Genomic DNA, 23,254 nt, shown 5'->3' on the forward strand with positions numbered 1-23,254 from the left:
CCCTAATTCTAGCAAAGGTACCACCATTCTTTCTGGGTCCCAGGATCATAACAACTCCTCCCTTTTCCTCACCCCACAGATCCAATCACTTGCCCAAATCTTGCCATTCCCAACTCTCCAACATCTCTTTTACTCATTTGGCTATGACCTTAGTTCAGACCCTCCTCACCTCTCACCTCTATATAGGACAACAGCCCCCATCCTATTGGTGGCTCTCAGCCCTGCAGTCCACTGCTGCCAAAGTAAAATTATTTTTAAAGTTCAGATATGGCTGTGTGACTCCCTTGCTCAACCAACTTCAATGACTTTCCACTACCTCTAGAAGACACTATAAATTCCTCTGCTTAGCTTTCACTGTTTTCCACAAGCTGGTCCCAGTCTATCTTTTTTAAGCCTCATTGCAAATTACAACCACACTCAGAAATCCAGTCAAACTCGTCTTCTCTTTGCTCCTCAGACAGGACGTCCCATCTCCCTGCCTTTGCACTGCTCATGCCACATGGCTAGAACACACTCTGTCTGTCTTCATCTCTGCCTTAAATAAGCCCTTTTCCCCCCTCAAGATTCAGTCCGAGCACTACATTCTACATGAAATCTTTTTTTTTTTTTTTAGTGAGGCAATTGGGGTTAAGGACTTGCCCAGGGTCACACAGCTAGCGAGTGTCAAGTGTCTGAGGTCGGATCTGAACTCAGGTCCTCCTGAATCCAGGGCCGGTGCTCTATCCACTGCACCACCTAGCTGCCCCATGAAATCTTTCTTGATTCCTCCCAACAGCTAGTGTCCTTCCCCACAGCTGCCTTGTATTTAGCACCTTGCCTGGCATATACTAGGTGCTTAATAAATGTTTATCATATTTTATTTAACTACTTTGTATTTAGTCTCCATGTTTATTCTGCATATGATTATATAGTTATCTCCTAAGGTAGGTAAACTTGTGAGGTTAGAGTTGTTTGATTCTTTGTACTTGTATCCTGACCACTGTGTACTTGGTACACAGTGGGTGCCTAATAAATGTTTGTTAGTTGATTGACTGCCCACAAGGAGTTTATATTCTCTTGGGGGGACACAAAATGAACATAATATAACTTTGGAGGGAGTACTAGCATCTGGGAGAGGATCAGGAAAGACCTCATGTAGAAGAAGGTGGCTCTTGAGATGAACTTTGAATAAACTGAGGGATTCTAAGAGGCAGAGGTGGTGGGAGAAGGCATCCTAGGCATGGGGGACAGACAGCCTATACAAAAGTAGGGAGGTAGGAAATGAACATATAAGATCCCTTGGGAACAATCAGATTTATGATGTTTGGAATAGCCAAGTTGAGTGGAATGTAAAGGGAGTCAAGGGTATTAATCTATAATAAGAATGGAAAGTAGGGTTGGAACCAAGTTGGGAAGGACTTTAAATGGCAAATATAGGATTTTATAGTTGATCTTCAAGGTAAAAGGGAGCCACTGGAATTTATTGGATAGTGGGAATGATGGAGTAAGATCTTTTGTTTTCAGAAAAAACCTTGTCAGCTAAGTGGAAGATGGAAGGGAGTGGAGATAGACCGGTAAGGGATATTTTCCAAATAAGCAGAGTTGTCACAAAGTGAAATGGACAAAGAAGAAATGAGCCCCCATCACTAGAGGTCTTTGAGTCAAGACTGCATTGTCAATTGTTGGAGATTTTGCAAAGGGTATTACTCTCCAGGAAGTAGCAAAACACAGTAGGATGGAGGCTGGGTATGGGCTTAAATACCCCAGCCCTACTTCCTACTGGTTTTGTAATCATGGACAAAATGATGCCTTTTCCGAACATTGGATTCTTCATCTACAAAATGAGGGTATTGTCCTGATTCATGGTATCATTGATATAGAGCTGGAAGGGTTTGGGGGTCACCCTGTCTAGCCCCCTTAATTTCCCAAAGAAGAAACTAAGGTCCCGAGGTATTATTGAATAATTTGCCCAAAGTCACTACATGGGGAACATAACTGTTATTTACATCTGTCTCTAAATCCAGATCTTTGGGGTCTGCTGTAGGATCCCTTCAATTCTAAAGATTGGAGAGGCAAGGGATACAGTGGAAGGCACCCTGCATTTGGAGTAAGAGGACATGGATTCAAATCTTGCCTTTGTCACTAACTGTGTGACCTTGGAAAAGTCACTTTCCTTCTGTGGGGCTTGGTTTCCTCCTCTGTAAAAGGACCCTGGGAGGTTGCAGAAGATGATTTCTAAGGTCCCTTCTGGCTCCAGTATCCTACACTGATGGAGATGGTACCAGGAATGGATGGCATGGGGGTGGGGGTGATGAGATGTGCATCCCTCCGGGTGATAGAACAGGAGCTGGCTGAATCGGAGTCATGTAGGCCACAGAGAGAAAGGAGAGGCCGAGGAATGGCAGCCAGAGCTGGAGAGAGGGCGGGCGATCAATGCATTCCCGAGGAATGTCGGGAATACACACAAAATTGTGGAGAAGCCACTAGGTTTGGGCCTGAGCCTGGGGAGGGCGAGGCAGGCAGGAGTGCTGGCTGGGGAGATATATTTGCTGCCATCCACTGCAGCCTGGCACATTCATTAAGTATCTTTAAGATGGATACACCCCCCAATTCACCCCATGCGAGAGCTTCGGAATTTATTTCCTCCTGAACGGTGCCATCAATCATGCCTGACAACCCTGCCAGCAGCCGCCGGGCCCGGCCCCCAGCCTTTCCAGCCACCAGTTGGTAGAGGGAAGGGGGTGCAGGGCTTAATTGCCCCTGAGGCAGAACTATCTCAGCTAGGCACCTCACCATTGCAGCTACCCACCTCCCCCACCCCCAGAAAACCCTCCAAGGGGGTGGCCACAATTACCACGTCCCTCTCTCCCTGCCCAGGTAGGGCCAATAAGCTCTTCCAAGCTTTGCTGAGTGTCTCTGGTGCCCAGTCTGGGTGGTCTGTGCTGTGAGGCAGATCAGGAAAGTGTGTGGGGGAGAGGTGATTTGTCCCTCCCCTTGGGGGCTCACAGAGTCCTCCAAGAACAGTAACAGACCAGACTGTGGAGGTTGGGTTCCCAACAGTGGGGCTGTGGCCACTGCTGGACTTGGAACCTGAAAGACTTGGGTTCAAATCCTGACTCTAGCACAGGATCAAATAATTTCCTGTCTTAGGTCCTCAGTTTCCTCATCTGTAAAATGAGGTGTTTGGGTGAGATCATCTGGAAGGTCTCATTTAGCTCTGCAATTCTTCAAGTCACAGCTGGGGCAGCAACTTGCCATGTGACCTTAGAGGAGTCTCTTGCTCTCTGGGCCTCAGTTGGCCTCTTTTATAAGGAGTTTGAATGCCACCCAGGGTTCTTAATCTTTTTTATATCATTCATCCCTTGGGCAAACTGGTGAAACTTAATGACCCCTTCTCATAACAATGTTTTTAAATGAATAAAATAAGACGCAGGATTAAGTTGAATTAAAGACCTAAGTTTTTCCTATCCAAGGTTACAGACCCCCTGAAATCTCTCTGCAGAGATAGATTGCTCTATCTCCTTCTATCCCTATTCCCTTCCTGGACTAAAGAATTATAGGGTTTTGGAGCTGAGAGGGGCATCTAACCCATCTTTTGTTTTTGTGGGGCAATGAAGGTTAAGTGACTTGCCTAGGGTCACACAGCTAGTAAGTGTCAGGCGTCTGAGGTTGGATTTGAACTCAGGTCCTCCTGAATCCAGGGCCAGTGCTTTATCCACTGAGCCACTTAGCTGCCCCGCTCAATAACCATCTTTATGCAGAGGTGTAGACCAAGGTCTAGGGAAGTGACTTGTCCAAGTTCACACAGTAGCAAATGCATGATCTAGGATTCCTAGCTGTCCCTTGGAAGAGGGATGAATCTTCTACTTAGCTCTGGGGCAGAACTAGAAGAAGTAGGCAGAAGCTCTAGAGAGACCAATTTAAGAGCAATGTAAATAAGGAAGAACTTCCTAATAATTGTAACGGTCCAAAAATGGAATGCCTTCTTACATGAGATAATGAGCTTCCTATCACTGGGAGTATTCAAATAGAAGCTGAAAGTTGGGGAAGTTGTGATAGGGATTGCTGATTAGACACAGGTTGGACTTTGGGGTCCCTTCCATCTCTGAGTTTCTCTTCTATGAGAACCCAGGCTACCCGATTCTCACCCTCTTCTCTTCCATCATTCAGATTTCTAATTTTCCTTTCATATGTGACAGTCTGTGATGTTTGGGGCTAAGGAGGCAGAGGCTGCGGAGAATTCTGTAAGCTGGGGTGGTCAGCAGAGGCTTTGGAGAGGATGTGGGGCCTCTGCTGGCTCCCAAGAAAAGAGACACATAGAAAGGCAGAAAGGAAGGGAAGGACTGGGCGGAGAGGGGAAGGAAAGGGATGGGGATGAACAGAAGCCCTGATATTCCTCTCCCCTTATCAACCTCCAGGAGGTTTTAAAAAACCCAAACCAACACCATTGCTGATGGATTGATTAATTGGGCCTTTGTTGGCGAGACCCCTGGACTCTAATGTCCACTATCCTGGGGGCCAGCTTGAATCCTATGATGGGCACATGGACTATTGATGGCCCTTCTGGTCGCCTCAACTGATTCCAGTCTTTACCACTCTTTGGCACTCTTTCCCTTATGGGAAGCAGCTAGTAAAATGGCTGAGATGGACCCAGAGGCAAAAGACTTGGTTCTAAGTCCGAGACCTTCCGTTCAGCAGCTATTTCCCCTCTCTGAGATCCAGTCTCTTCATCTTTAAAATCATCCCTGCATTTCCTCCCTTACAAGGGTGTGCTTTGAAAACATGGACAAATATGAGTTATTATTGATGATGGGCAGGGGCGCAGACCCTGCCCCTCAAGGCTCTGAGCCTTGGATGGGAGGACCATCACATCTATGCAGAGACATTGCTTCCATGCCCAGGCTGAAACCTCCAGTCACTCTGGGCATCCCAGGCTGGATGCTGGGATCTCTCCAAGAGTAAGGCCTGACATTCCAGTCCCACCATCTCCTGTACTTCCCAACCAACTGGTCGGGAGGTTTCCTCTTGGCCTAATTTTAATCCAGTAAATCCTCAAAGGAGGGGAGACCATTCCTCAGCCTTCATCAGGGACTGGCAGGGGAAGGCCAGGTCGGACCCGGGGTGAGAAGAGGGCACAAAAGGAGAGAAAATAGCTCTTCTGGTGGAGCCCTCACTTCTGCTGTCCCACTTTTGGTATTTGTCTATGTTTCCTTATCTGTAAACTGGGTTTAATAATAGCGCCAATCTTCCAGGGCTGTTGGGAGGTTAAAATAAGATAATATTTGTAAAGCTGTCCCTGGCCTGGATGTGAACAGTCCAATGATAACCCTCATGGGGAGGCAGTGGGTGCAGGAACTAGATGAATACCTGGGTTTGAATCCTGCTTCAGATGCTACCTGTGTGGCCCTGGACAAGTCATTCACTAAGTCTCAGTTTCCTTATTTGTGAAATGAAGATGCTGGAATTTATAATTATATCTGCCATTGATTAAGATTATAAATAGGTTATCTCATTTGACCCTCACAACAGCCCTAATTAATGCTGTTATTGTCATCATTTTACAAATGAGGAAACTGAGACAAGCAGAGGTGAAATGACTGGCTCAGGGTCACACAGCTGGTTGGTTTAGGATGCAGGATTGGAATTCAAGTCTTTCTGACTCCAGGCCCAGACCTCTATCCAGGATACCACCAGGTGTCATCAGTGATGTCTATGGTCTTCTCTAGGCCTAAACCTATATTCCAGTGGCCACACATTGGAGGTGGTGGGAACCAAAGGAAAGGACCCTGACTCTGGAGACATAGATTCTGAGTCCAAATATCATCTCATGTGACCTTGAGAAAATCTTTCTGTAGGCCTCTGTTTCCTAGGAAATTGAGGGCAGGGGAGCCCCCAAAGTCTCCATTAGTCTAAATTGATTATTCTATGAATCCGTTCCTCTTGTAATATCAAAGGATTGAGAGCCAACAGGGATATTTGAGACCGGCTAGTCAAACTCCCCCATTTTACAGATGAAGAAACTGAGTCCCAAAGAGGGGAAAGGGCTCTGTCCCAGACGACACAGCCATTTAAGTGGCAGAGGCTTCACCCAACCTCCCAGTCCTGTGGTGTTCCTTCACCACATTATGATGCTTCTCAGATTCAGGGGAGAGGGGCTGAGGAGAGACCCACAATTCCCCTTTCCTGCCTTGAGGTCCCTTCCTAGACTGATCCTCATCTCTGAGACTTTTGGGCCTCTTACCAGGGTCACAGCTGGACCCTCCCCAGCTCCCTCCTCAATGTACAATGTTTTCTCACACCCCTGACTTTTCAAAGCCCCAACTGTCAGCACTGCTGGACATTTATCTGGTCCTGCCTTTGGGCTTTGCAGCGATCACCATCTTGTGTTATTATGGGACTCACACACTATTCTTCCTTCCTCCATATTACACTGGGAGCTCGCTGAGACTAAGGACCCCTGTCTCTTCTCCAGAGGCAGCTAGATAGCGAGGTGGTTAGAATGCTGGACTTGGAATTAGGAAGACCTGAATTCAAATCCAGTCTCATATCTTCTTTAGCTGTATGACCCTGAGCAAGTCACTTAACTTCTGTTTGCCTCAGTTTCCTCATCTGTAAAATGAGGAGCACCAACCTCACAGGGTTGTGGTGAAGACAAAATAATATTTGTAAAGCACTTAGCACCATACCTGACATGTAACTGTTGTTCAGTCTTGACTGACTCTCTGTGACCCCATTTGGGATTTTCTTGGCAAAGATACAGGAATGGTTTGCGCCATTTCTTTCTCCAGCTTGTTTTACAGGTGTGGGAAATGAAGCAAACAGGGTTAAGTGACTTGTCTAGGGTCACACAGCTAGTAAGTGTCGGAGGCTCTAGGCTGACTCTAGCCTGCCCCTGTCACCTATTACACACTTAGTAAATTAGCATTCAATCATTCAATCTAAATGAATGCTCAGCACAGGTGTGGGAATGTAGTAAGTGCTCAGCAAGTACCTGTCCATACTGGTCTCTATGTGTGCCAGGCTTTGAAAAATGGCCAAGGTTTAGCTAAGCAGAGAGGAGGAATAAAGGCATTCCAGGAAGGTAGGAAATTAAGAGATGAATGAAATGCAAAAGAATTTATTAAGCACTTATCATGTGCCAGGCACTATGCTAAGTGTAGGGAGCAAGACAGTGCCTGGTCCTTGAGAAACTTCCATTCCAATGGAATAGATGACACATGATGACTTCCCATTGGACTCTACATACAAAGACTTCCCGTTAAACTCTACCTGCCTCGCCAGAGGACAGTGGCCTCCATCTCTGGCTCTTGGAATTCAGGCCCTCACTAATAATAATAATAATAATAATAATAATAATAATAATAATAATAATAATAATAATAATAATAATCCAGACCCCCTTGCTCCATTCTCAGAATAGAGCTGCATTCTCATCAGATTCCCCTTCAAATGATGGAGATGCTAAGAGACCCATCCAAGATAAATCAGTAAGCACTAGAACTCAGCTCAGGGCTCCAAACTCCAAGCCATTTTATCTCATGGTTTCCGGGAGAGTACTAGCCCCCATTTTAGCAGATCAGTCAACTAGAAAGTCTTTGTAAGCACTGAATACTGTTGTATACTGGCTGGAATAGCAAGCCAGAGATGAAAGAGACAGGTCTTCAAGGTCATCTAATTCCAAACTTCTACCCTGATGGGGACTCCTGGAACACTCACAAACCATCAAAACTGGAAGGAAACTTGGGGGCTTCAAGTCCAAATATCTCTATTTTATGCATAAGAAAACCGGGGCTTAGAATGGAAAGTGGTGTGCCAATAGTTGTAAGCATCACTTAGGTTCCAAACCCAGGGCTCCTGACTCTCAGCCCAGCACCCTTCCTGCTATATCCTGCCTCCCCATCTGCCTTTGATTCCTCTTTCTTTCTACTGCTTTGGCCTTTGCCAGCTCCAAACCCACAGATTACCTTGTATGAGTAAAAGAGAGACTTGTTCAACCCCACTCCTCGGTCATTAAGATGAAAATAACTTCCCTCACCTTTCTGTACTTTATTTTCTCCTGGCCTCTGCTCCTATGCCTCAGTATAATCTGACTGTCTAAAGGGTCTCTGAGAGGGAGGCAGAATCGTCATCAGCATCTCTCTCTCCTCCATTCTCCTTCTCAGCCTTGGCTGTCTCCCAGCTACAGAGGGAAGGGTCTTAAACCATGCCAGGCACTCAGCCTACAAAGGTCTATGAGCTGCTCCGTAGCTTCTTCTTCCCTAGATACTTCAACCATCCCCCAGTGTTATTTAAAACCTTGGGGGCGGCGGGGGGGGGGGAGCTGGGTTTGTCTCTTTAAGAAGGGGGAGGTTCTGTGGAGTCTGCTTTTCCTTCAGCACCCCCCTCCCCACTTCTAATCTTTACTGAACCATTCAGGTAGGGATTGAGGGTGTGTGTGTGTGTGTGTGTGTGTGTGTGTGTATACCTTTCCCTTTAATCATAGCAGCTCCCATTTCTATGGGACTTAAAGGTCTACTGAATACTTTCCCTCCCCCTATCCTGGAAGCCACGGGTTATTATTATCCTCAGAAGGGAAGAGTTTGGAGAAGATTTCCCCCTACCAGATCTTTCTGGCAGTTTAGGGAGAGGGTAGGGGAGAGGGGATGAGCTAATTACTTTAAAGGGAGGAGTTCTTAACCTCTGTGTGTGTGTGTGTGTTGGTCCCCTTTAAAAGTTTGAGGAAACCTAGGGACCCCTTTCTTAGGATAATGTTTTAAAATGTACACAGCAAAATGCATAGGATTACAGAAGAAACAAATTATATCAAAACACAGTTATTCATATATTTAAAAAAAAACACAGGTTCAAGGGCCCCTGCCTTAAGAATCCCTGCTTTGAGAGTATGGCTCCGGGGAGGAGAAACTTCTCTTTACCTATCCCCTCCCCATCTGTACCTGCCTCATCATTCAGTGAAAAGGAGGAGAGGCAAGGTGAAGATTGCCCTGGAGAGTCCTCTCCCCAGTTTTCCCCAACCATGTCCTGCGGGCCAACCATTCTAGGCAACTGTGAATTGGGTTGGAAAGAGATGAGCTTGTCCCTTTAAGAAGGGGGAGCACCAGAGCAGGGGCTGCCAGTGATATTCAAATGAGCAGCCTGGGTGCCGGGAAGGGGGAGGGTTTCCAAAGGCAGTGATCAAAGGTTGGCACCAGTTCTGAGCTTGGCCCGTCTTCCCTCCCCACCTTCCCCTCTTCCTGAGCCTCTCTCCTCTTCCTCCTTTTTAGGCACCCAACATCAGACGGTGTTTGATGGCATCTGCCAGGCCTCCTCTTTGGCTCTGGCCACTGGCCCTTGGGCAGAGCTGGGAGAAGGGATGGGGGAAGGGGGGCTTTCAGGCTGACCAGTCCCTCCTCCATTCCAGATAGCAGCTGGCTCTCTCCCTTCTCCAGTTAGGCTGGGAGGGAGCATCCTGGATTCTAGCTCTAAACTGAGAAGAGTTCTGCTTTTGGAGTTCAAGGATAAAAAAGGGGTAGATAATTTCTAATGCCTCTCCCAGTTCTAACTCTTAAGATCTTAAGACTAGCTCCCTTCCAGCTCAGACATTGTGATTCTGTGACCCATGGTGGGACATTAGAATGGTTCCCTGCAGATGGAGTGGGGTGGGCTCTCATCCTCTGGCCTCAGGAAGGGGGAAGAAACAGAATCCACTCTCATTTCATCCCCAGGATGATGGAGGTGTTAAGCCCAGAGAAGCCCATACCCACTGGGAGGCCAGGAGTGGAAAATGTCTTAGGATGCCAGAAGCGCAAAGTCAGGTTGGAGTCCTCTGCTTTCCTGAGATCCATCCATGGAGCCTCATGGCAACCAAGCCTACCCTTTCCTTGTGGGAGCTAGGAGTTGTCCTGGCTGTCTCCACCTCTCCTTACGGAATGGCTCTAACTCCCCATCCTCTCACTCCCAAGTCTGAGTTCTCCTGGGGGAATGAAAGACCACCCTTTAAGAAGGGAATCTTAAATTTTAACCAACCAAAGGGTCTGGAGAAGAGAGAAGGGAATTGGTCAGGAGGAGCCTTTCCTCTTCCCTTAGATCATACTAAGTATGCAGCTGCCCTCTGCCTACAAGCAAGGTTGACCCTGTTCCATGTTTTAGATAGGACTTGCACTTTCATTGGCCCAGGAAAGCCCAGAAGAAGAAGAAGAAGCATGTACCAAAACACATTGGTACCTCCTCTTAAACTGTGGCATTGGCCCTTGCACTAGGGGGTCAGTTGTCTTGCTTGAGGTCCCATTGTCACCATGTGTGAGAGCTTGGTTTCCAATCTAGGTCTTCTTGCCCCTGAGACCAGCTCCAAATTACATGTACTATTGTCCCACTTTGGTTCCTTTAAACCCATCACATTTTAATACTGCTTTGGGGTTTAGAAAATATTCTCCCCACTTTAAGACCCTGAGAAGATGGTAACTGTAGCATTGACCCCATTTTGTGTATTAGAGTGAGGCTCACAAAGGGTAAATGGGTCACACAAATGTTAGAATTGGGACTTCAAGATAATGCCAAAGGACTCATGATGGAAAATGCTCTCCAAATCCAGAAAAAAAGAACTGTGGAATCTGAATGCAGATTGAACCACACTGTTTCTACTTTTTTTTCTTTTTTGAGGTTTTTCCCTTTTGTTCGATCCTTCTTTCACAGCATGACTAATGCAGAAATATGTTTAATGTGATTGTACATATATAACCTACATCAGATTGCTTGCTATCTTGAGGAGGGGAGAGGGAGGGGAGGAAAGGAGAACATTTTGGAACTAGAAATCTTATAAAAACAAATGTTGAAAACTAAAAAAAATTGCAACTTAACCTTAGGCTTTCAGACTCCTAAGGGGTCAGAGCTCTTGGACTGCTGGTTCTGGAGTCTAGAAGATTCGATGGGACCACCTCTCCCCATTCCCAAATCCCTTTGGCTAAGATTTTGTCCCAACCTCCTTGGATCTCTTGGGTTTTCTCTTCTCCCACAGCCTTGCCAGCTGTTTCCTTCTACATGTTCCATGGGCTTCTAGTCCCAAATCCCTAGCATTTCACACCTGGCTGAGCTGCGAGCTAAGCTGAGAAATGTTCAGAGGCGGTGGCTTCTCTCCAATCACCAAGAACATTAGGATTCTCCTCCTGGTTCAGGTGGACCTTCTTGAGAAACCCTCCCTTCCGGCCTCCCAAGACTGCAGAGTCCTGGGAGGTAACCTTTTTTGGGGGAGGGGGAGGAGAAGTGTGTTAGGGAAAGAGATTCTCCTAGGGCAGATTGAACTGGGACCATGGTGCTGGGCTTAATTAAGCCAGGCTTAAGAGAACTCTGGAATTTGGGGAAGACAATGTTATACACAGCAAAGTATTTGTAAATGACAAAGTACTATGGGAGGCATTCTTACTGTGTGATCTTGGGCAAGTCAACTTAGCTTTTGTGGTCTTTGGTTTCCTTATCTATAAAATGTATGTGACCCGATTAAGTGTTGGATCCATTTTTCACTGGGTAAATGGACTGGATTCAGTTTTGGGGACCTCTCTCTAATTATAATCTCTATGTTTTTCTTGGGTCTCACTCAGAGTCCTCTAAGAACACCAGAATGTGCAAGCATTGAGGCTAACAAAGGCATTAACCACCAGACAGGTTTATTAAAGGTAGTAAAAAACAGAAAGGAACCTGTCTCTGGGTTTCTTTAGTAAAGCAGTAATTATTGCTCTCCTTCCAGTTAGCTCCCTTTGCCTTTTCCCCAGAGGTTCAGTCATAATCCCTACATAGTGTAAGCCTTAATAGAGTCCCAGTAATGTTAGAGGAACCAGAGGCCATTGTGAGAGGCAGGGTCGGTATCTCATTGCTCACCTGTTTCCCTCCTGGTGCTAACTTGCTCTCTCTAACTGGCATCTGGGGCCCTGACACTATTCCCACACTTTCTTGGTCTGGATTCTGATCTCTTTACATGCCACCCTGCTGGCCAGTCAGCCAGTTACAATTTCCTAAACTCCCACTTTGGCCCTGGAACTTCTCAACATTTGCCTGGAGGCATATCCTCCCCCACCCAATAGGCTTTGTGTTCACACTAGCCAGATCCTCCTTATTCTGCTTTCCATGTGCCTGCAGCTCTTCTGTTTTGCCTAGGATTGAAGAAGACACTATTCAGGACCTTTTATCATGAATACTTTCCATGCATGGCTGGTGCCTACTGTACAGAGTTGTTGGAAGGAAACCTTAAAGTTTATTGTTGTTATAATGACTTACTTTGTGCTCTTGGTCCCTAGAGTCAGGCTGTAGGGATGGCAGGAATTCTGGGGTAATCTCTTTTGAGGAGGCAGAAGCAGACCTGGCCTGACCCTCTGGGAATGGGACATATTCCTTCATGGGGGCATCCTTGCACCTCTTTGGAAACTGCCCTGATGCCATAATGTCAGCCTGCCACCCTTGCAGCTTCCATAATCAGGCCCCTGGGCACAGAGAACAGACCTCAGAATGGAGGAGACCTCCTTGGCTAAAAGCAGTGCTCAGGATTTGGGTCAGGGGCAATGGAGGAAGAGCCTAAACAGTCTGTTGGGTGACTCAAAGTTTTAGTCTTGACACTAATTAGCTGTGTGACCTTGGAGAAGTGACTAAACCTCTTTGAAGCTTGATTTCCTCTTTTTTTTAATGAGGGAGTTGGGGGGCACCTAGGTGGAACAGTGGATAGAGCACTGGCCCTGGATTCAGGAGGACCCGAGCTCAAATCTGACCTCAGACACTTGATACTTACTAGCTGGGTGACCCTGGGCAAGTCACTTAACCCCAATCGCCTCACCAAAAAAATAAAAATGAGGGGGTTGGGCTAAAGGATCTCCCAAGTTTCTTCCAGGTGTGATATCCCAAGATTCTATAGAGCCATGGTAGGGATGCCTGGGGAGATTCCCACAAGATGGGCTGACATGAGCAAGAAAGGATGGAAGAAACTTGCTGAAGATCACAGAACTAGGGGACTAAGCTAGGAGCAGAACCTGAGTCTACTTCTTCTCTTTTGCTAGTATATTCCCCTTCTATCTCTTTTCCATTTCCATCTTTCTCCTTTCCTCTTTTCTCCTCTATCCTATATTTCCCCTCCTTATCCTTATGCTCACTACTCACTGTCCTCTCTTTTCTTCTTCTCTGTTGTTTGTTCTCCCTTCTCTCTTCAGTTTCCTCCTCCTTTTATTATTATTATTATTATTATTATTATTATTATTATTATTATTATTATTATTATTATTATTATTATTGGTGAGGCAATTGGGGTTAAGTGACTTGCCCAGGGTCACACAGCTAGTAAGTGTTAAGTGTCTGAGGCCGGATTTGAACTCAGGTACTCCTGACTCCAGGGCTGGTGCTCTATCCACTGCACCACCTAGCTGCCCCCTTCCTCCTCCTTTTACCTCCTTTCAACATTCTTTCTTCCCATTCCTATTCTTTTCTTCCCTCTGCCCCCTTAAAAATCTTCCTTCCATTGCTGTTCCCTCCGTTATGATGGTGCACCCATTTCCTTTCTCCCCCATTAAACTCTCTAGGTTGAGAGTCCCTAGGGATGATATGTAATAAATCCACCAATCAGCACCCATAATGTGGTCAGGAGCCTTCCACCTTAGCTCAGCTTTCATCAGCCACTGGGAAATTGTAGATGATCTGGGAAAGCAAGGTAATTGCTTAAAGGGAGTGAGGGAAAGTTATTACCCTGAAGCTGCTGAGGCTGCGGCTGCTCTTAGGGGCTTATAACATTCTTCAGTATCCAGTTGATATCCCCTTTGAGTGCTGACTTCACATCCAGCTTCATGGTTATATTCCTGAATATGATGGTTCCTCCCCCAAATAATTAGATAATAATTTAGTGTTCAGGGTTGTGCTGTGTCAATATAATAAACATAATGATGGTAGCTAAATACATTTACAAATTCAGTGCTAGACCTAACTAACAGAAGTAACAAAAAACCTGACAATTTATTTTGAGGAACAAAAGGTCTAGGATATAAAAAAGAAATAATGGAAAATGTAGGAATGGCAAGTGCATGGCATTACAAGACTTCAAACTATGTTACACAGCAGTAATTATCAAAACCATTTGCTACTATTTAAAAAATAGAAAACTGGATCAGTGGAACAGACTATATAAACAAGACTCAGAAGCAATCATACACAGTAGAAGAGTGTTTGACAAACCCACAACTAAGAATTTAAAGGGAATGCATAAATATCTAGAAAAATATAAAACAGGAAATATAGAGCCTAAATAACCTAATATTTGAGAAGGAAAATAAGCTAGTCATAAATGAACTGGATCGAATGCATTTATTTATATATGATTTTTTTCAAATGTTTAAAGGAGTTCTACTGAAATTATTTTATGACTCAAATATGATCTTAGTACTCAAACCAGGAAGGGATAGGCAAAGAAAGAGAGATGTAGACTAATATTACTGATGTATATGAAAGTACACTTTATATATAAAATTTTAGCTTGAAGATATCAAGATCATATCATATTCAAACTAATGTTCCTTAGCTTCATGAAAGTATTTCTAAGCTAAGCAGAATGTTTTTTGATACTGTTGTTTAGTTGTTTTTCAGTCATATCCGACTCTTTGTGACCCCATTTGGGGTTTCATTGGAAAAGATACTGGAGTGCCTTGCCATTTCCTTCTTTAGCTCATTTTACACATGAGGAAACCAAGGCAAACAGGGTTAAGTGACTTGCCTAGAGTCACATAGCTAGTTAAGTGTATGAGGCCAGATCTTAATTCAGGAAGATTAGTTTTCCTGATTCCCGGCCAGGCAATATATCCACTGTTCCCTGTAACTGCCCCTGTTTTAGATATAATTTATCTAAATTTTGGCAAAACCTTTCATACTATTGTTGTGGAAAGCATTGGAAGAAATAGACAAAGAGGTGGTACATTGAGATGGATTCAAAATTTATTGAATGGCTAGACTCAAAGAATACTTATTTATGCTTTGATACCATGCTGGAAGTAGGTTTTCAGTAGGCTGCCTTCTGGATCTTTATATGACTATGTGTTATGGACATTTTACCAATAACTTGGTGTTTGTTAAGCTTGGAAATTAAAACAAAGAATTGAAAAGGCTTGATGACATCCATATCAAATTTACAAATCATACACATTTGGGAAGGATAGCTAGATGACAGAGTCAGGATTTAATTTTCTTTTTGGCAGAATAGAACACTGGATTTAATATGAGAAAATTGAATAGAAACAAATGTAAAATACTACATTTGAACTAACAAAAGCTATTTCACAAGTATAAAGATGGAGGAGGCAAAATTAGTTAGCAGCTTCTCCAAAAAATATCAGTATTTGGGGGTTTGTTTGTTTTTTGGATTATAAACTCAATATGAATCATTATTGAAATAGAGTAGCCCCAAAAGCTAATGAGATATGGCATAGATTAAGAGAGGTAGTGTTTCTAGGAGTAAGTAAATGATAGTTCCCTTGTACTCTACACTGAACAGAATACACTTGAAATACTGTGTTCTGTTCTGGGCATCTGCATTTAGAAAGGATATTGATAAGTTCAATAGTATTCAGAGAAGGGAAACCAAAATGATGAAGGACCTCGAGTTCATGCCATATGAAAAATTATTTAGTTAAGAGAAAAGAAAACTAGGAATTGTGGGGTTAGGGACAGGATATATATCTTTAAGTATTTGTAGGGTTTCCATGTTGAAGAGGCATCAGATGTATTCTGTTTGGCCCCATAAAACAAAACTAGGAACAATAGATAGAACTTACAAGAAGAAATTCTAGCTTTGATTAAAGCAAAAAAAAAACACAAAACAAATACAAAAACCTTTAAAAAATTCTGAGCTTTCTTAAAGTGGAATGGTGCTGCCTCAGGAGGTTGCAGGTTCTTCACCATTGGAAATCCTTTAAGGGAAGGCTGAATGACTACTTATCTAGTATCTTCCTGAGTACATCTTTTTCAGAAATGGATTGGACTTGGTGGCCTCTGAATTACTTTCTAATTCTGACATTTTGAGATTCTGTGATGGATCTTTATCAATTCTACCTTCACCAGTGATGACTATTTCTTATCATGGGTCCATAGATCCTGGAGACATAAGAACTGGAAGAGGCATCATTGCAGGGGAAGAAGCCAGCTAGGAAACATAGACAGACACAAGTAGGTTGATTAGAATCATTAGAGCAAAGGTTCTAAACATTTTGTGTTGTCTCCCTTTGGCAGTTGAGTGAAGCCAAAGAACCCCTTTTCAGAATAATATTTAATGGATAAAATAAAATATGTAGGATTGCACAGGGAACCAGTTATGTTGAAGTAAATATTTCTTCCTCATTTAGGTTGACAGAATCCCTCTATTCTATCTATGGATTCCCCAGGTTGAGAGCTCTTTCTCCTTAGAGCAACATCAAACCCAAAGTTATTGAGTTTGCTCCACCAAGCAGCTCATAGTCTAACTACCAGGAAGAGAAATAGAGACATTATTGGGTCATCCCTTTTATATGCGAACTCAATTCTGACTCATTACCTCTTGAAGTATCAGTTTTTCTAGCTATGTAGCCAGTTAGAAGGTTTCATCATCACCCATTTCTAAAATTACACATGCTGAGATGGAACCCAGCAGAGGATAGCTGTGCATGCTCTATAAAACCCATCACAAAGGGCCAATGTGAATATGATCTTAAGTCTGGGCCCTCATTGGCCAGTCTTGCCTTCTCCCTTCTAGTAGTTCATGCATGAACTTCTGTTCTCTCCTCCATCCCTAGCAGTCTGACTTCTTCCCCTACCACTTTGTTAAAATTGCTTTCCAGTGACATAATTGCAAAACCCACTGGCCTTTTGTTCCACCATCATCCTCTTTGACCTCTGTAGCTTTTGATACTCCAGACTAGTAGTTCTCAAACTTTTTGTTCTCAGAACCCCATAATACTCTTTAAAAATATTGGGGCTCCCAAAGAGATTTTGTTTATGTGCGTTCTATCTATTGATATTTACCATATAGGAAATGAAAACATTTTAGTATCATCATGAAAATAGCTTTGATGTTGTAGACCCCTCGATAGGGTCTGGGGGACCTCTGGGAGTCCCTGGATCATATTTTGAGAATGACTGCTCTGGTCTGTGTGGAATACTTTTTCTTTCCTTAGTTTAAGCTATTCTCCATTTCCCTGACTGGTTACATTCATTGCTCAATCTTGTTATTTCTCCCTTCACAACATTTCTACTCTATATTCCCTTTTCTCTACTCACTCAGCCATCACTCTAGGGCAGACTGTCATCATTTCTTACCTAGATTAGAGCATAGCTTTCTAATGGTTCTCTCTATCTCAGCTCCCTCTCCTCTCCAATCCATCCTCCATTCAATTGCCAAAGTGGTTTTTCTAAAGGGCAAGTCTGAACAGATTGCCTGCTCCCAACTCAATAAACACCAGTGGCCTCCTATGACCTCCAGGATCAAGTACACTGTCCTCTGTTGGGCATTTAAAGCTTTTCACAACCTTATCCCTTTCCACTTTTCCAGTCTTCTTATGTTTGAATTTGATCCCCTGCCTTCTAGTTGCTTGTCCTCGAATATGAAGCTCCACTGCCTGTGTTCCTATATTTGCATTTGCTGTTCCCCATGCCTGGCATTCTTTACCTTCCTAATTTGCTGTGTCTTCATTCCCTAGCTTCTGTTTCTTTTCTTTTCTTTCTTTTTCTTTTTCTTCTTTTTTTTGTGGGGCAATGAGGGTTAAGTGACTTGCCCAGGGTCACATAGCTGGTAAGTGTCAAGTGTCTGAGGCCAGATTTGAATTCAGGTCCTCCTGAATCCAGAACTGGTGCTTTATCCACTGTGCCACCTACCTACCCTCCCCGCCCCCAGCTTCTGTTTCAAAACTCGGTTCAAATCCCAATTTCTGTAGGAAGTCTTTACCAGTCCCCTCCACTACTGATGCCTTCTCCTCTGAGATTATCTTCCTTTTATTCTCTCTCTATTTTGTACATATCTACTAGCACCTACTGCCTAAGGTTGTCATGATGATAAAATGAGATGATACTTGTAAAGTGCTTTCCCAAACTCAAAGTGTTATATAAATTCTGGCTATTCTCTTCCCCTTCTTCCTCCTCCTCTGTCTCTCCCTAATCTCTTCCTCCTCCTTTTTCCTCTCTCTCATTCTTTGGACATCTCTGTTGGAAAGTTCTTCCTTACATCAAAGCCTAAATATGCCTCTCTGCAGTTACCTCCCCTAACCCCACCCCTGCCACTGCTCCTACTTCCACTTACCAGGGTCAAGAAGACCAAATCTGATCCTCCTTTTACCATGTGACATGGTGGCATGCCTTGGTGTTAGGTGAGGGTAGTGGGAGGCAGTCTCCTTGTTTAGAAGAATGAACAAGTCAGTCAACAAACTTATATTAAGTGCTTCCTATGTGCTGGGCACTATGCTGAGTGCTAGGGATACAAAAAACAGGGGCTAGCCGGGTGGCACAGTGGACAAAGCACATGCCCTAGATTCAGGAGGATCTGAGTTCAAATCCAGCTTTAGACACTTGACACATACTAGCTCTGTGACCCTGGGTAAATCACTTAACCCTCATTGCCCCCCCCCCAAACAAAACAAAAAAACAACAACAAAGAACAGCCAAAAATATATGATCCCTACCCTCAAGGAGCTTACAGTCAAATGGAGGAGACAGCATGCAAATAACTTTGTACATACAGAATATATACATGTAAACAGAAAGGAATGCAAGCATGGAGTGTGTGTGTGTGTGTGTGTGTGTGTGTGTGTGTGTGTGTGTGTGTGTGTGTGTGTAGGCTTCTGGGGCCTAGTTTTTCTACTTCATGCTGGTTAGGAGAGCTCAAGCTATAATGGGAAGGAGGCCAGGGAAGGAAGGAGACAACCCAGGGTGGATTTGGTGATGGATTTGGTTCTTGACCTCACAGACATTATTTTTAAAGCCAAAAATAGAGAGTAAATATTTTTAACCTTTGTTCCACCAAGGCATCTCAAAGCAGAAAGTGGGAGGATGGGGAAAATGGGGAGAGCTTTAGGGACAGCTAGGGGGCCATTTTTAAGCTTGTGGGCTTCAGTGAAAAGGCTTGGGTACAGAGGACTTATGGACCTAAAAGAGCCACTTCTCTGCCCTCACCCCCACCCTCAGTTCTCTTTTCAATTTTTTAAAAGCTCTGAACTGAGAAAGAGTGGAGTTCATTATGTCAAGTTATCTCTACTGTCTCAGCCTAAGATCAATCTCTCCAGTCTTCCAGGGCCAGGATGGGAAGGGAAGAGAAAGTGGAGGAAAAGGGGCGGGGGAAGGAGGGAGAAGCCCTAGCTCTCATTTCCATTTTCTAACCAGAGCATTCTGCCACCTGGCAGGAGAACTAGCAGTTGGCAGGTTCTCCTCTTGCACCTCCCCAGCATCCCTCCCTCCCTCGCATACACTCACCATCTTTGGCACAGTTGCTGGAACTGGAAAGGTCTGGCAGATGATGTGTGAGATCCCAGGGGGGACCCCAAGAGGCTGCTGTCCCTGGCATTCAAGGCTCCACCCAATCACTCCAGCCTTCCTTTTCCCTCCACTCCACTAACTTGGTCTCCTTATTTTCCTAGTAACATGTGAAGCTTATTCCCATCTCTAAGTCTTTCCCCAGCCCATGCTCTTCTCTTTGAACATTTTCTATTTGCCTTTCTTTATATGATCTGTCCTTCAAGTCTCAGAACCAAGCCCACTCCCCCCAGAAAACCTAACCTAGCCTATAGCTCATGATGACCTCTTTTCCATTCTTAACTTCCCACAATTCCTACCTCTTATCTTTGCTCTACATTATAGTTCTTGAGCTCATCCAATGCAAGGCATGAGCATGTACAAGCTTATGTTGCTCTCTCATAGTTTCAGAGATCTGAATCTTGCCTCTCCTCAGACTGTGACGTCCCAAAAAGTTAGAGCCTGGTCTCCACACCACTCAATTCTGGCACAGGGTAGAAGGAGCTCAGTAAAGACCGGCTGAATACAATGAAATTGAATTTGGGAAGGGTTTTCCCTTTGTGTGTCTCATGATGCTGATGGGATAAAGAAGGGAGCAAGTTCCAGGGTAGTAGGGGAAGAGTCCAACCTGGGTCCTAGTGTGGGTACTTCCTAGGTCCAAAAAAGTCCAAAGTCTGATTGCTCTTCACTTCTGATGGTCTTTTTTCCTCCTACCACACAGGTCTGTCCATTTGCTGAGAAGTTACAACACTTCCACCTCAGGTAAGTGGTCTCTGCTTAAAATTTTTTTAATTTTAAATTAAAATTTTAAAATAAAAAAATAAATGAAAAAAGATTTATTATTAAATTAATATTAAACATCAATACAACTAATTAAACTTGCCTTAAAGCTATTTAGATTAAAATATATGAATTTCAACAAGTAAAATGTCATAATTTTTCATTTGTTCTAAGCCTCCCTCAAGATTATTGGTCTATTCTTTCCCATTCTCTCTTCTTCTTGTGAAGGCATCAGTGGTTGCTGCTTGAATGACCTGAGCTGGATCATTTACTTTCTCTGGTCTTTAGCTTTTCCTCCTATAAGCCCCCTCTTCTCCAGGCTAAGCATCCCCTATTGCTTCAACTGATTCTCATGTTATGTAAAATGAGATGACTCTAGAAGGTCCTTTTCAGCTTTAAATCTAAATCCAGTGGGTCCAAGTCTTTGTTTCTCAGGTTTCCCTTTTTATTCTCTCACTCTGCATTATTTCATAAAAGGCCTTTTCAGATTTCTTTGCATTCCTCATATTTGTCGGTCTTAATTGCATTATAGAATTCCATTACATTAATGTGCTGCAATTTATTTGCCATTCCCCTGGTGTTGGCCATTTAGGCTGCTTCTGGGTTTTTTTGCAATTATAAATAATGCTGCTATGAAAATCCATGAACGGATAGCTCTTTTTTATTGTAAGAACACTTTCAAGGGATATTCCCAACAATGGAATGGGTCAAGGGGGTATGATTATTTTTGTAACATTTACTGCCGACTGCCAGATTGCTGCCTCTCCAAAAAAAATCTGCAAGTTTGCAATGAATGAGTAGAGCTGTTTTCCCATAATCCCCAGTGGTCTCTATGCATCCAGCCATCTTTGTTTGGGTATTAACCAGGTGTTTCCAGGGCAGAGTTCAGAGTAATGGGCACTTGGGGAGGGGGGCAGGGAAAGGAGATATATTAAGGACAGTCCCTCCCTTTTTATCTCCTCTCCTTGTTTTCCTACACTCTTCTTTCTTCCCTTTTCTACTCTTTTCTCTCCTTTATTTTGCCCTTCTCCTTTCTCCAATTCTTCTCTCTTTTCTAATCTCCTCTTCTTCCTTTACTCTTTTTCTCAGTCATATCTGGCCTCTACTCTACTCCCATCCCCATTTTGCTGTCCTTTTTTCCTTTTTCTCTCTTCACACATCTCTTTTCCCTCCTTTTGTGGTTTTGTCATTGGGTATAGGAAGAGGGGACCCAGGGTTATTGAGGAGCCAGGTCAGATACCTCTTGACTGTTTCTCATGGTCTGGAGATCCCATGGTGTTGGTTGTCCTGGACATCAGTGATGGTCTTGTTTGGAATGTAGCATGGGACTCTGCTCATCCCTGGCTGCCATGGTGGGTGTGTATATAAAATGGCACATGGGGTGAGGTAGAGGCTATGGCTTCATGTCAATGGCAGAATTGTCCTGAAAAAACAACTCACAAAGAGAGTTTGGAGAGAGAACATGTTATATGTTCACTGTGATGTCAGCAGGGACTGCAGTGGTCTGAATCCTGGGACCCTTGACCTCTCTGAGGTCTGGTTCATCACTGATGGTCTGGCTGGGCCTGGCTCTTAGGAACTAGCCAAAGATACAACCTCTCACTTCATTTAATGAATTGAGTTGCCTAAAGAATAGGTTTGGGGGGCAGCTAGGTGGCGCAGTGGATAAAGCACCAGCCCTGGATTCAGGAGTATCTGAGTTCAAATCCGGCTTCAGACACTTAACACTTAGCTGTGTGACCCTGGGCAAGTCACTTAACCCCAATTGCCTTACCGAAAAAAAAAAAAAGAATAGGTTTGATGTGTGTGTGTGTGTGTGTGTGTGTGTGTGTGTGTGTAGAGGAGGTTGTCTTGGTTTTCTTTGGCCAAGAAGGATATTCCCATTTTGCTGGAATTCAATCCTTAAGAATCTCTTCTTGTACAATTCAGCTCCCTGTCTCTCTGTCTGTCTTCGTCTTTCTTACTCTTCTTTTTACACAAACACATCCAAAAGATACATAAGGATAGGTATTGAACCTGTGATTTCATTGGTAAAAAGAACTCCAAGGTGAGAAAACTCTCCCAATGCATGTAGTCAGCTTCTCTGAAACTTAGAGTCTTAGAAAGTTGCCTTAAATAGAAAGGTGAAGTGATGCCCAAGGTAACACAGCCAGTCAGAGGTGCAACTTGAACTTGGGTCTTCCTTCCTTTGAGAGCTGTCCTCCCCATCCACTATAACATGCCACCTCTCTCTCTCTCTCTCTCTCTCTCTCTCTCTCTCTCTCTCTCTCTCTCTCCACACACACATATATACATATATGTATGCATGTATGTGTGTACACATACATACATTTATATACACAATATATTTTCTATATACACACTCCCTATAGCTATATTTATATGCATATACACATGTGTGTTATATATTATATTTACATATGCATAATATATGCATGTGTATATGTGTATACATATGTATGCAATTATATGTATATATATATATATATATATGCGTTGAATTGGTAGCAGGAGTTACTTCACTTGGGAGTTATTTTTACCAATGAGATCATAAGTCTAGTCCATTTTCTCTATCATCTATTTATCTATCTATCTATCTTCTATGGGAAAGAGTAAGAGTGGTAAATGAAAATGAGGACATCATGAGGGAAGGGTTGGGTATCATGGCACAGCAGATAGAAAGAACTTGGTCAAGAAGACCTCAGGTCAGTTCTGCTTCTGACCCCATCAGGCTGGATAACCCTGAGCATGTCACATAACCTCTCAACTCCTAAGGAATCAGCTCCCTAGAATGTAATTCCTCCTTGTGACCTGGTTGGTGGGATAGAGGGGATGGTATATTCCTATATCTCTCCTTTTTTCCCTTATATCTCCCCTTTCACAAAAGCACAGATCCTGTCTATTGGGTAACTCTTTCTTCCCTTCTTCATCTTTGGAGATGACCCTGCTTCCTATCAAGGATGTACATCCAGGTATGGTGATGGCTGCACTGATCCAGACACAGCCTCTCCTCCAATAGCCCCAAAGAGTGTGT

The 23,254-nt window shown here is 43.8% G+C and overlaps 1 protein-coding gene across 4 annotated transcripts in view; it reads left to right on the forward strand.

Annotated features, from left to right (window-relative positions):
• Window positions 1–23,254, forward strand: part of LINGO1 (leucine rich repeat and Ig domain containing 1) — a 497,222-nt gene that overhangs the window by 153,022 nt on the left and 320,946 nt on the right. For all 4 annotated transcript variants that reach the window (XM_043985051.1, XM_043985052.1, XM_043985049.1 and 1 more), the window contains one exon: window positions 20,162–20,202. The gene's annotated coding sequence lies outside the window, so the exon portion shown is untranslated. The remainder of the gene's footprint in view (window positions 1–20,161; window positions 20,203–23,254) is intronic.

Source organism: Dromiciops gliroides, chromosome 2 (assembly GCF_019393635.1).
Source record: "Dromiciops gliroides isolate mDroGli1 chromosome 2, mDroGli1.pri, whole genome shotgun sequence".
NCBI lineage: Eukaryota > Metazoa > Chordata > Mammalia > Microbiotheria > Microbiotheriidae > Dromiciops > Dromiciops gliroides.